The 13942-nt window shown below is 30.0% G+C and overlaps 1 protein-coding gene across 1 annotated transcript in view; it reads right to left on the bottom strand.

Annotated features, from left to right (window-relative positions):
- Positions 1–5134, bottom strand: part of LOC126891818 (uncharacterized) — a 554573-nt gene extending 549439 nt beyond the window's left edge. The window contains exon 1 of the mRNA XM_050661088.1: positions 4995–5134. The gene's annotated coding sequence lies outside the window, so the exon portion shown is untranslated. The remainder of the gene's footprint in view (positions 1–4994) is intronic.
- Positions 5135–13942: the final 8808 nt, after the last annotated feature.

Below are 13942 nucleotides of genomic sequence, written 5' to 3'. Positions count from 1 at the left end.
GATGATGCTGTAAAAGAACTCGATTTATTTTTATATAGATATTACATATTGGCTCATTTGCATGCGTAGAAGCCGAGTTACGATCGATAAAGCGTCGAAAAATACTTACATACTTGACTGTGATCCGATTTTGTGCCTCATAACGCGCCATTAAAATATCGATATCTTGGCCAAAAATAAACTTACGAACATTTTAAAAAGCTCAAAATATTGCTTTTGAGTTTTTCTATCATTATTATCAATTAAAATATAAATGTGTACAGCTCAAATTTACTTGAAATCCTTATAAACAAATTAATGTACAATTTTTTTAAGAAAATTATAATTTCAAACTGGTATAACTTAAAAACAAATGAAGACAAAGTAATTTAGCAAACTTTGTTTGGAAGCCTATTAACGAAGCTTTAAAATAAATCCTACTAGGGCTCATTTCCATGCGTAAAAACTGAGTTATGATCGATAAAGCTTCGAAAAATACTCATGTTGCAATTTGCAATTTGCATTGTGCACTAATTTTACAATATCTTGAGTTCTAACTGTTGGATTTAAGTTTAGTAAACGATTTTTTCTTAGTTTTTTATTAACGAACAAATTTTATTTGAAACATTCTTTTTTATCTCTTTTAGTTTATGAGCCAGAGCCTTATAAACAATTTATAAACAATTAAATTGTTTATAACAATTTTTTGACCACTCGGATCGAAATCCACTCTCGAAATTCGTAATCAGCAGCCAAAAATCCATAAGAAACCGTTGAGTTTGTCCATCAGAATTGAAAAGGACACGGTGACCCCTCTGGCGCCTAGACTAATGCTACATGAACTTGAGTTAGTGTGTGCCAGTGTAGGTCTTAAAATAAACATCTCCAAAACAAAATTCATGACAAACCTAGTACCTAGCGGAAATATCAATATTGAAGATAAACGAAGTAGAGCTAGTGGAAAAATACATATACCTTGGACACGAAATAAAGATCACAAGAGACAACCAAACATGCAAACTACTAAAAAGAATACCTAGCATGGGCAGCCTAGGGAAAACTCAAAGACATCTTTATAAGCGATATACCAATTTCTTTAAAACGTAAAACATTTGACCAATGTGTGTTGCCTGTGATGACTTATGGTGCCGAAGCTTTGACATTGACAGCTACAACTTCTAAAATGCTGCAAATAGCTCAGAGGAAAATGAAAAGGTCAATGCTGAGTATATCGCTTCGTGACCGAATTAGAAATGAAGACTTAAGATGAAGAACAGGAGCTATCGATGTAATTTCCCGAATTGCCACCCTGAAATGGAACTGGGCCGGACACGTCGCCCGAATCAGTGATGGGAGATGGACGAAGAGATTACTTGAGTGGAGGCCGAGATTAGACTAAAGAAGTAGAGGAAGACCACCTACTCGTTGCACTGACGATCTCGAGAAAATGTCAAGAAATTTATAAATTTTTGGCGTCCGCGAGCGGGATAGAAATATTATATTATTCAACGAGCATGTAATGATGGCTATTACTCACGATGATGAAGTTTGTGACACTAGTCGTAATTCATCAGAGTGAGTAATAGCTATTACAAGGGAGTAGAATACTATACTTTTTCTACGACCTTTTTTTATTTGGACTAGTAGAAAAATATAAATTTCAACTACTAACTAATTTTATTTTTCATAAGAAAACATATTTTATATAACTATGGCAACACTGTTAGAACTACGTTTCTTGAAATATGAAACAGTTGTCATTTTAGTGTCATGGTATGTATAATGATAATGGCGGTGGCTTTTAAGAATAAGACATATTATTTTAAGGCAGTTACAAATAAAAAGGAACGTTTGCTCTCAATAAAAATCTATTGTACAAACAACAGTAAGTGAAACAGAATTCATTGATATAAATTTCATATCCGTAAACCTTTTTACGGAATTAGTATCCATTGTTTATATTTACCTTTTAATACCATCAATCTTAAAATGTCAAATGTTGAAATTTAAACTTAAAAAATATACTAGTAAAATATACCATTGTTACAGTTAAAAATCTTTAAACATTTTTCGAAGTTAATTGTTGATATAAATTACAATGATTATTTTATTAAATAAACAAGTTTAAATAATTTTATTTACTAATAAGTATAAAAAGTACCATGCACCACTTGAATCTAACTTCAACCCGTGAGTAATGACCCGTGAATAACTTCAGCACGTGAGTAATGGACTATTACTCACGGGTAAGGGTGTTATTATCTATTCAAAAATAGTGAATAATGAGCATATTATTAAACGGTCGTGGAAAAAAAATTTATTCCATGGGATAAAATTGGACTTTTTAGCAACTGACAAAAGGTGGCAAAATATGACATTTTAGAGCAGAAAAGTTAATTATTTGAGAGACAAAAATAGCAGATTTTTGCGCTATATGTGGACAGAAGTTGAACACAGGGTAATATAATTTTCGAAGTACAGCAGAATTATCTCGAACAAGTAATAAGCGCAATAAAAGGAAGCAAACTGCATGGTGCAATGAAGAAATAAAACAACAAAATAAAAGAAAGAAAATTGCATGTAAAGTGTACTTGCAAAATAAAAAAAAAACAGAAAACTATGAAGAGTATAAAAAATCCAGAAGATTAGTAAAAGAATTTATAATAAAAGCCAAAAAGGACAAAAAGACAGAATTTAGAAAAAAGATATAAACAAATGGTAAAGAAAATCAGAAATTGTTCTATGGAGCTTTAAGGTCAACGAGACAATAAAAATCAAAACATAAAAAACAGAGAATAAAACTGGCGAAATTCTCACAGAAGAAAATGAAACAATGAACAGATAAAGAAAATATTTCCAAGAGATTTTTGGACAGAATTCAAGGACAAAATTTGGAAAAAAGATATAAACAAATGGCGGAGAGAATCAGAAATTGTTCTATGGAGTTTTAAGATTAATGAGACAAAAAAAAATCAAAACATAAAAAAGCATAAAGAATAAAACTGGCGAAATTCTCACAGAAGAAAATGAATTAATGACCAGGTAAATAGAATATTTCCAAGAGATGCTACAAACTCCCTGCTACCAAGAAAAAAATAACTTATTGACCCAAAGAATAGAAGATGATAATGTAGATCCTATAACCATAAATGAGCTACAAGAAGCTATGGTAGAAATAAAAAAAAAAGGGAAAACGCCAGGGTATGACAGTATAACAAGCCAAATTCTAAAAAAATGGATAAAATGCAACAGAGTTAGTAGTACAGAGAACTTTTGCTATTACTTAATGCCATATGCAGAGAAGAACAGATACCAATTGACTGGCAAAATTCTAAGATTGTATCGATTTATAAAAAAGGCAGTAAAACGGATCGCAACAACTACATGAGAATAACCATGGCCACGGCCATGAAAATAATAATAATAACCGGAAAATTGACAGCACACTTGAGGAATCACAAAGTGGATACGGAAAAGGCAGAAACACTTATGATTATGTATTTACAATCAAACAAATAATAGAAAAACATCAGCAATAGAAAAAAAGATTTATCTGGTGTATATAGATATACCTTCAAAAAGCTTTCGGCATGGCTCCAAAACAAAAATGGTGGGAAATATTAGAGAAGAGAGGTACTAATAACAAAATGATAAGGGTACTTAAGAACATTTACAACAGCAATATGAATAATAATATCAGTCAAAAAAGAACATCAGAGCCATTTACAAGATTAGTCCAACGTTGTTTATAATTTATATGGATGAGATAATTAAAAAATGTAACGTAAAAGAGAACAGAATGCATGTGGGTTAGAGAAGTTTAAGAAGAGTAGATATTTCAGAAAGAACATTCGCTGACGACGTCGTCATATTGGCCGAAAATGAGAAACAACTACAAAGAAATATAGAAAGATGGAATGAATTCCTAAACAAATATGGAAGGACAATTAATAAAAATAAAATAAAAATTTTGTGATAGGACGAAATGAAGAAGAAGAGAATATAAACATAAAAAAGGAGAAGTAAATATAGATCAAGCACCGGCCTTTCAATGCTTAGGAGTAGAATAAACTTAGGGTGAAGTTTGTACATAATATAAATATACATATACATATAATAGAATATACAACTATTGATAAATTTTAATGAAGACCGGAAGATCCTTTTTTAAAAATTTATACTAAAATCACTTTTATGAAAAACAAAATCCATTCACCTTATAAATGGCTGTCAAGGGTACATTTAATGGAATTTTAAAAATTTGTCTTTTAGTAAACTTGCAATAATCTACACATATTTTTTACTTAATTTTTGTTTATTTAAGTTTATTTAGACTAAACTTTTAAATATAACTTCGGCGTATATTTAAATAATATTAAAATATGATATATTATATTTCTTAGAACAATTTTTATGGGAAAGATTAGGATTATATCTTTAAATTATAAAATATAATATTGGAAATATAACTTTTGTTAACTCAAATAAAAGATTTTTTTAAACTTTTGGATAAAACTACACATACAAATTATTAAAATAATCTATCACAGTAAATATAAGTTATTTTAAAAACTTTAAACTTTGGCAACTTGAAAAGCTTCATGCATTCAACTCACCTTTCGTTGCGTGTTTTTTTTTTATAATTTATAATAAAATCACTTTTATAAAAAAACAAAATTCATTCACCTTATAAATGACTGTCAAGTCATTTTTGTTTAATTAAGTTTATTTAGACTAAACTTTAAAATATAAGATCGGCGTCTATTTAAATAATATTAAAATATGTTATATTATATTTCTTAGGACAATGTTTATGGAAAAGATTATGATTATATCTTTAAATTATAAAATATAATACTGGAAATACAACTTTTGTTAACTCAAATAAAAGATTTTTTAAACTTTTTGATAAAACTACACATACAAATTATTAAAATAATCTATCACTGTAAATATAAGTTGTTTTAAAAACTTTAAACTTTTGCAACTTGAAAAACTTCATGCATTCAACTCACCTCTCGTTGCGTGTTGACAGTTCTGCAACTGTTGGAGACTGCAACAAACTTTTGAATTGTTGGACTGAAGAGGAGCGAATCTCCACTCTCCAAGGTACATGCGCCCAAAATCCTGGCAAATAATCAGAAGGAGTGACTAATACTTCCCACAGGTTTAATATGATTTCCTTTTGGTTAAATTTTAACGATTCACTTGGAGGCTCAAATGGATATGGCTCTTGCGGGAGAAAAACACTTTTTATTACTATCGGAATATTTTATTAAATGCTTTTAACTAAATTAATAATAAAATTTATGGTTTTTATATATTTTTATTGAAAATAATAATAAAATTTATAAATTTTATCTTTATTTTGACTATTTAAATGTTAGGTGGCGCCAATACTAATTTCGAAAGATATCTAAGTAGACCAGGGCGGATCTGTTTTGAGGTGGATGTAAGAGGTGGCATTTGGATTTTTGCAGATAAAGTTAGGTGACAACTTCAATAATTATAATTGACTTATGCTGCTTCTCAAATATGACCGGAACATTAAAAAAAATTAAAATATTTAAAAATTTCGAAAAGCATCGAATTTTTTCTTATTTTCTTTGCGTATAACTTTAAAACGATTTATTTTGGAACAAAGTCGTACACAAATAAAATAAAGATAATTAAATTTTGTATGATATACGACTGGGCAAAAATGTCTTAAATTATTAATATTTCTGCAAAATAGCAATAAATACAAAATAAGGAGGCAAAATAAGCCCGTTTTTGTTCAATGTTTTTCAACCACTTTGGTTGCATTTAGAATCTTGGTCATTTGCTTAAAAAAATTGTATAACATATTTAAACCGTCCACCAAATTTCATTAAAATCTACCTAATAGATTTTGCAAAATAATTTTGCAATCTAAATTGTTTTAAAAACTTTCTGAACAAAAGTAGACCATTTAAAAGGTTGCTAATTTTTTAATATGCAGTGCGTCCATAAAGTAATGCATAAATTTATTATCTCGTAAACCGGCGACTTTAAGGAAAAATTCCGAAACAGGTCGATTTTTATTTTTTAATTACAATTTTTTGGCATATAGGTATATCATACTAGTGACGTCATCCATCTGGGCTTGATAACGTAATCTATGATTTTTTTAAATGAGAATAGAGGTCATGTGATAGCTCATTTGAAAGGGTATTTAATTCTCTATTTAGTTATACAAACAGTAACATAATTATTTATACAGAGTGTCCGAAAAGATTTTTTTAATTAAATTAATTGAGACAAAAAGAAGAATGTATGTAACTTATTTAATTCAAAATTCGTTTTACTTTTTGTCAGATAACAGGAATACATGTTTATTTGACAAATAATAAATATTGCTTTTCGCTTAAATTCAATGTTAGAGCTGCCACCCACCTGCCTCTTGGAAGTTTAACATTACGCTTAAGCGAAAATCAATGTTTATTGTTTAAATAAAACATTTTAATATTTTCTGGCACCAATAAAATATATTTAGAATTAAACAAATTACATACATTCATCTTTTTGCACCAATTAATTTAATTTAAAAAAAAAAATTGGACACCCTGTATAAATAATTATATTATTGTTTATATTATTGAATAGACAATTACATACCCTTTCAAATGAGCTATTACATGACCCCTATTCTTATTTAAAAAAATCATCGATTACGTCATCACGCCCAGATGGATGACGTCACTAGTATGATATGTATGCCAAAAATCGTAATTTAAAATTAAAAATCGATCTGTTTCGGGATTTTTGCTGAAAGTCTCCGGTTTACGAAATAATGAATTTATGCGCTACTTTATGGACGCACTGTATAAACAGGCGCTCTATCTATCTAATGCACCTTACAGAATTAAAATCGGATTGTTTAAGCAGCCTTACCAATGTTTCAAAGTTATAAATAATTTTTTGGCTTATAAACAAATTAGTTTTGTCGCCAGGGGTGTGCAACGGCCTGCTTTATTTAGATGGACTTACCCAAGCCTTTTTTATGTATTTTGACCCGTAGAACACGAATTTTTTGGGTAACAGTTGATCTGGATGTCTATAAGATTGTTATAAACAAAGAACTTGAGGAATTACATAACAGCGATTTTTCGTAAAGCGAAATATTTCTTGTATTTCTTGGGTAATTCTAAGCAAAAAATGTTCTTACAAGTTTTTTCGTAGGACGCATATTTTTCGAGATAAACGCGGTTGAACTTAAAAAAAAATATAAAAATTGCAATTTTTGAAACCGAATAACTTTTGAAAAAAAAATAGCAATTCTGCTTACTGCATTTGAAAGTTCAAGTCAAATTATACCGGTTTGATTTTTTGCATTGATAAAAATTTAATTTTTTATTGTTAAACAAAGCTATGTATTTGTTTATAAGAGAAAAACTGTTTATAATTTTAAGACATTGCTGAGGCCGCTTAAATAAAACGATTTTAATTCTGTAAAGTGTAATAGATAGGTAGAGCGCCTCTTTATATGTAAAAAAATTAGCCAAATTTTTGTTCAGAAAGTTTTTAAAAAATTTTAACTTTTTTAAAAAAATTTAGATTGCAAATTTATTATGCAAAATCTATTAGGTCGATTTTAATGAAATTTGGTAGACGGCTTAAGTATGCTATAAGAATTTTCTAAGCGAAATACGAAGGTAAACAAATACATAGCTTTGTTTAACAATAAAAAATTAAATTTTTATCAATGCAAAAAATCAAACCGGTATAATTTGACTTGAACTTTCAAATGCAGTAAGCAGAATTGCTATTTTTTTTTTCAAAAGTTATTCGGTTTCAAAAATTGCAATTTTTCGATTTTTTTTTAAGTTCAACCGCGTTTATCTCGAAAAATATGCGTCCTACGAAAAAACTTGTAAGAACATTTTTTGCTTAGAATTACCCAAGAAATACAAGAAATATTTCGCTTTACGAAAAATCGCTGTTATGTAATTCCTCAAGTTCTTTGTTTATAACAATCTTATAGACATCCAGATCAACTGTTACCCAAAAAATTCGTGTTCTACGGGTCAAAATACATAAAAAAGGCTTGGGTAAGTCCATCTAAATAAAGCAGGCCGTTGCACACCCCTGGCGACAAAACTAATTTGTTTATAAGCCAAAAAATTATTTATAACTTTGAAACATTGGTAAGGCTGCTTAAACAATCCGATTTTAATTCTGTAAGGTGCATTAGATAGATAGAGCGCCTGTTTATACAGTGCGTCCATAAAGTAGCGCATAAATTCATTATTTCGTAAACCGGAGACTTTCAGCAAAAATCCCGAAACAGATCGATTTTTAATTTTAAATTACGATTTTTGGCATACATATCATACTAGTGACGTCATCCATCTGGGCGTGATGACGTAATCGATGATTTTTTTAAATAAGAATAGGGGTCATGTAATAGCTCATTTGAAAGGGTATGTAATTGTCTATTCAATAATATAAACAATAATATAATTATTTATACAGGGTGTCCAATTTTTTTTTAAATTAAATTAATTGGTGCAAAAAGATGAATGTATGTAATTTGTTTAATTCTAAATATATTTTATTGGTGCCAGAAAACATTAAAATGTTTTATTTAAACAATAAACATTGATTTTCGCTTAAGCGTAATGTTAAACTTCCAAGAGGCAGGTGGGTGGCAGCTCTAACATTGAATTTAAGCGAAAAGCAATATTTATTATTTGTCAAATAAACATGTATTCCTGTTATCTGACAAAAAGTAAAACGAATTTTGAATTAAATAAGTTACATACATTCTTCTTTTTGTCTCAATTAATTTAATTAAAAAAATCTTTTCGGACACTCTGTATAAATAATTATGTTACTGTTTGTATAACTAAATAGAGAATTAAATACCCTTTCAAATGAGCTATCACATGACCTCTATTCTCATTTAAAAAAATCATAGATTACGTTATCAAGCCCAGATGGATGACGTCACTAGTATGATATATATGCCAAAAAATTGTAATTTAAAAATAAAAATCGACCTGTTTCGGAATTTTTCCTTAAAGTCGCCGGTTTACGAGATAATAAATTTCTAAGTACCACCGAAGTGGTTAAAAAACTTTGAATAACAACAGGCTTATTTTGCTCCCTTATTTTGTATTTACTTCTATATTGCAGAAAGGGTAATACTTTAAAGACATTTTTAAGCAGTTATACAAAATGTTTTTATCATACAAAATTCGATTATCTTTTTTTTATTTATGTACGACTTTGTTTCAGAACGAATCGTTACCAGCATAGAAAGTAGAAAAATCGATGTTTTTCGAAATTTTTAAATATTTTAATTTTTTATTAATGTTCCGGGCATAGTTCAGAAGGAGCATAAGTCAATAATTAATATTGAAGTTGTCACCTAACTTGATCTCCAAAAATCCGAATGCCACCTCTCACATCCAAAAGTAGACGTTTTTTCACAGATCAGCCCTGGTCTAAAGTAATATTGTTTTTAAACAGGGTTTTTGTAAAAAACTATTCTTATTACTAGAGAGCGGAATATATGCAAAGTGCATATAGATGCATATATTGCATATTTTCAGACAACAAACACAACATTGCATATTTAAGCTAAACACGATTTATTTTGCATATTTTAAAAATAAATTATATAAAAGTTTAAAATTTTCCTCTCTTAGTTGGAATTTTATAACTTCGATATGAACGAGCTCGTTATTTATCTATCTATCGCTCATTATTATCTATCTGGACTTTCCCATTACTACCTGAATTTAACAATTATGAGTTTTCCTAGAAAAATATTATTTTATTAGCGTAGCCAGTCGTAGGTACCTACCTGCTTTTAAGGGTCTAATATTTATTTTGTCAGTTTCCGGCCAACATTTGTTTAAAGTAAACGTGTATCGTATTTAGTGTTTTTGAAGTGATTGGTATATATTAAATTTAAATATGTCTACCATTCAAAAAAGTGCTTGGATAAAGTGTTTTCCCGAGTAAAGCTAAGTGGAGACAAAGTATTTTGCAAGGCCTGTTCCAAAATCGTAAGTTACATTCATTTTCACATTTCATTTTTTAAATGAGGAACTGACAAACAAAAGCACCATGTCCCACACAAGAAATTTTTCTGGAAAGAGTGTTTTTATTCGACAAATTCGCTTTTACTTCTATAAAGACGGACATAGAGAGAAGCATCAAAATACAAAATTTTTACCAGATATAATAAAGTCATTAGAACAAAGGAATTTACAATTAAGTGATTCGGTTAATCTTGTTAACACTTTTTCTGCTCATTGTCAAAAAATTCCCGGAAATACAGGGATTACAATTAAAAATAAATTAAAAAATGTTTTAGAAAAAAATGAGGGCTTCGATTGTTTGAGGAAAGTTGTACGTATTTTTGAAGGCAACTTTTCTGAAGATCTTACGATTTGGCAAATTAGTTTACTGCCTAAATTAAAATATTGTCCTATAACATCAGTAGATGTAGAACGCACTTTTTCTGTGTCCAAACACGTTTTTAGTGATAGAAGGCAAAAGTTGCTAGTTGAAAATTTTGAAAAATATTTGATTATAAATTCATACTATAATTTAGATTCTTAATTTAATTATAATATCAGTTTTTGTGTGTCATTTCATTTGTTTTAATGTGAAAAATAAATATGTATTAAACATACATGTAGGTTGAATTTTTTAAACATAAATGTTTATATTTAATATATTGTTTTATTTTTGAGTATTTTTATTATGCATTTGCATATTTAGACAAATTTAGAAAAAATACCTGCATATTTGTAGTAAAAGTAATGAATATATATGCGCATATTTTGGTAATGTTGTGTTGCATATATTCCGCTCTCTACTTATTATAATTTATCTTTTTCTTCGTTACAATCTATTTTTTCAGATATTTCTTGGTAATAAATCGCAAATTATAAAAAAACATTCTTTTTCGATTTTTTTTGTTCAGAATAAACTTTTGAAGTTAACATTTTTTACACTTAGATTGGGTTCGGAACGGTTTCAACCCTAAAGAGGTTTATATGTTCAGTTTTTCCGAAAACTGTATATTTAGTATTTTCTATTATTGACTTCGGGGTGGTTTCGAGATGCGTGCAGTAATTTTGCGGTACACATTAATATACATAATATTCATACATAAATATTATAATTTTCTCTTCTTCTTCTTCTTCTTCTTCTTTTTGTATAGACATGACTCTGTCTGTTTTTTCAATGTGCCTCTAGTAAGTTGTCGTTCCATTGTTTTCGTAGTCTTTCCACTGATCGTCTTTATATTGAGGCACCGTTTCTCGCTGTCCTGACTACCCTATTTGTTGTCATTCGGCTTATGTGGTCATTCCATTATATTCTTCTGTTCCTTATTCAGTTATTAATGTTATTCACCTTGCATCTCCGTCGTATATCTGTACTTCTAACTTTGTCCCATAGAGTCTTACCATCGAGTTTTCGAAGGGTTTTCATCTCCGCTGTTTTCAGCAATCTTTTTGTTCTCTCTGTGTCGGTTCGTGTTTCTGCCGCGTATGTCATTATTGGTCTGATTACTGTTTTGTAAATTTTGCGTTTCATTTCTTTACCGATATTTTTATTTCTCCATATTGTGTCATTCAGGCAACAGATTCGATATGCAAAATAGCCAGAACATCGAGGCCATGGGTGAAAACGATATGTATAAATATCTTAGAGTAAAGCAAGCGCGGAAAATTGACCATAAGCAAATGAAAACTGAGATAACTACTGAGTTTATACGAAGGGTAAAACAGATGCTTCGTTCACACCTTAACAGTAGAAATTTGTTTAAGGCACTAAACACCTACGCATGTTCCGCGCTTAGCTATTCGTTTGGCATTGTTAAGTGGACAAAAACCGACATAGAGAATCTTCAGCGAAAAGTAAGAACACACCTCACAAAGGCACAAAAACACCATCCTAAAAGTGCAGTATAAAAAGAACAACATTACCACGGAATCTAGGAGGAAGAGGACTTATAGATATAGGTGAGCAATTAGATAAACAAATTGCAAATTTAACAACTTATTTTCAGGTGCAAGCTGAGACATCTACTCTACATCGCGCTATTTACGCAGTAGATGACACAACACCGATCAAACTGAGGGAACCAGAAATGCGCATTAACCACCTCACTAAAGACGAAAAAATGCGCAACTGGATGGGTAAACCTCTGCACGGGCGACATCCCAATGAGGTCAGCCAAGACTATGTCGACAATACAGCGTCGAACTATTGGTTGACATCAGGAAAGATGTTCCCTGAAACGGTGGGTTCATTACTGGCCATTCAGGATTAGGTTATACTAACCAAAAATTACCTGAAATATATCATCAAAGACCCTCAGGTCCAAAACGACAAATGCAGATATGGATGTCAAAGCCAAGAAACTATTCAACATCTTACAGGGGCTGTCAAGCATTTGCTGCAACTGAGTACAAGTAACGGCATAACGCAGTGGGAAAAATCCTTCATCAAGAGATAGCTATTAAGGTGGGACTTCTCCAAACTAACCATCTCCCATATTATCATATGCAATGTCAAAAATGATTTATTTGAAACGTCACTTCTAAGTGTTTAAATCGTAAAATTTATTGTAAAAATGGATAAAACACAATCAAAAGTCATGGTAATTCTCATAGAAGACGAAGTCCCGCCAGAGGAGCCCATCACAAATTATTCGCAATCCTTTTTTTTTAAATTGTATGAGATTTTCGTAGGCCCGATAAACAAAATTTAAGAGTAACTGAATTAGTGAGAAGAGCAGCCCAAATTTGAAGACAGATGAGCAAAAAGACTATTTTTTATTCCTTTTTGTAAATTTTAAAATTATTTAGTGTTGTTTTATAATCAAAATTTAACCCTCACGCACAAGTTGTACATACAACTTCAGTGACGAACTGAGTTTATTTTATATATACAGTTTATTTGCTACAAATAAACTCCATTATTATTATTATTATATTATTATCAATACGTACCTGAGAGTATGCTTGAGGATGGCAACTACAAGCTATACTGCGGGACCGCACTGTGCTCACAAACCAAACAGTGGCACATAATAGACCAGATCTTGTACTAGTTAATAAATTAACAAGACAAACAACACTAAATGATGTGGCGATACCTACAACAACAATAACGATAACGATAACAACAATAATCTACGTAGTAAATTTACTGAAAAGATCGCCAAGTACAGAGATCTGGAAATTCAAAAAAGAAGAGAATGAAGAATGCAAAGTACCCAGACAATACCTATTATTAAATCTACTACAGGAGTCATACTGAAGAACCTCCTCGAAAGCATAAGAAAGCTGAGTCTAAATGAACATATTTACAAGACCATGCAGAAAGCTGTACTACTCGCAACGAACAGATATATGTAAGAAAATTTTTGGCAGATACACCTGCATACCAAGTCACCTAGGGCTCGATAACACGGAAAGAGTTCCACCAGTGCTCAATCCTTTTGATACCGTAGGTATCTGGGATGAGTCAATTTTCCCCTTAGAGGGAGTGTGAGCCGTATGGCTAAATCTGCACTAATAAAATAAAATACTGATATAATAAAGACTATTAGATTTTATAAAAACATTATGAAGTTTTACTTCTAATACGATGCTTATTATACAAGATCTACGCGAAAACATTTTTAATTAATAAAACTGTTTCATAAATTAATAAAAAGTTCACCAACGCTTGCATAAAATAAATCTGTTTAAAAAATTTTAATATTGAAAACACGTGGACAGCGACAAATTCAGATATCAGAGAGATATCTAAATTACAAAATATTATTAATATTTTGTATTTTAATAATGATGTCCGAAATGGAAGTGAAACGTCAATAAAATTATTTTTCAAGTTAAGTTGTGGCCTACTTCCCAATTAGAATAGTAAATTACATAAATGCCACAAAGAAATAGCTTCAGAAGAATATGTT

The sequence above is a fragment of the Diabrotica virgifera genome, chromosome 9, assembly GCF_917563875.1.
Source record: "Diabrotica virgifera virgifera chromosome 9, PGI_DIABVI_V3a".
NCBI classification, from domain to species: Eukaryota; Metazoa; Arthropoda; class Insecta; order Coleoptera; family Chrysomelidae; genus Diabrotica; species Diabrotica virgifera.
This window is presented reverse-complemented; position numbering and strand designations above follow the sequence as displayed.